This window comes from Octopus bimaculoides, chromosome 9, assembly GCF_001194135.2.
Source record: "Octopus bimaculoides isolate UCB-OBI-ISO-001 chromosome 9, ASM119413v2, whole genome shotgun sequence".
Classification (NCBI taxonomy): Eukaryota; Metazoa; Mollusca; class Cephalopoda; order Octopoda; family Octopodidae; genus Octopus; species Octopus bimaculoides.
This window is the reverse complement of record NC_068989.1, coordinates 61,822,998-61,823,702: the sequence shown is the minus strand read 5'-3', so window position 1 is coordinate 61,823,702 and position 705 is coordinate 61,822,998. Positions and strand designations below refer to the sequence as shown.

The 705-nt window shown below is 30.1% G+C and overlaps 1 protein-coding gene across 2 annotated transcripts in view; it reads left to right on the top strand.

The window, feature by feature from the left end:
• Positions 1-705, top strand: part of LOC106873251 (gamma-aminobutyric acid receptor alpha-like) — a 647,142-nt gene that overhangs the window by 534,301 nt on the left and 112,136 nt on the right. The gene's annotated exons all lie outside the window — the stretch shown is intronic.

The following is a 705-nucleotide window of genomic DNA, read 5'->3' as shown; positions in this document are numbered from 1 at the left end:
TATATATATATATATATATATATATATATATATATATATATATGTATATATATATACAGACACACACAAAATAACACTCACACACGCACATGTACATAAGAGACGGAAGAAAAAACCAAATTCGCCATGCATTAATGCATATATATTACATTTTCCATACATTTTTCACATCTGCTCAACGTTAAGTGAAGTTATAATCGATTACTGTTACATAACTAAACAGACACACGAACATAAATATTCTCCAAATATTGAAAATCTAAAATACAACAGATTATACTGCCTCGTCTTCCGTTGAATTACATAGTTTTTTTTAATGTTACACTTTCACTTTGATTTCTATTTGCGATTTACTTGATCGTCTAGCGGGGCTGATAATAGGATGGTCATAATTTTTCATTTAATAGTACACAACCTTAAACGTGAAGTTTCATTTCCATACACACAGACCGAGACTAAATATCATGTAAATTATTTATCAATCAACTGTACCATCTAGTACTTTCCTACTTTTAAAAGGACCATGTAACTCGACATAAAAGAGCGCCGATAGAATTCAACGGAGAACTGATATTTTGCCTGTTTCTCAGTAATAATGGAAAGGAAAAAAAGTGTCAGCTTAGATATATCAATATTATTAATGCAGACACACATACGCACGCACACAAACACACATATATATGTGCATATATGTATGTGTATATA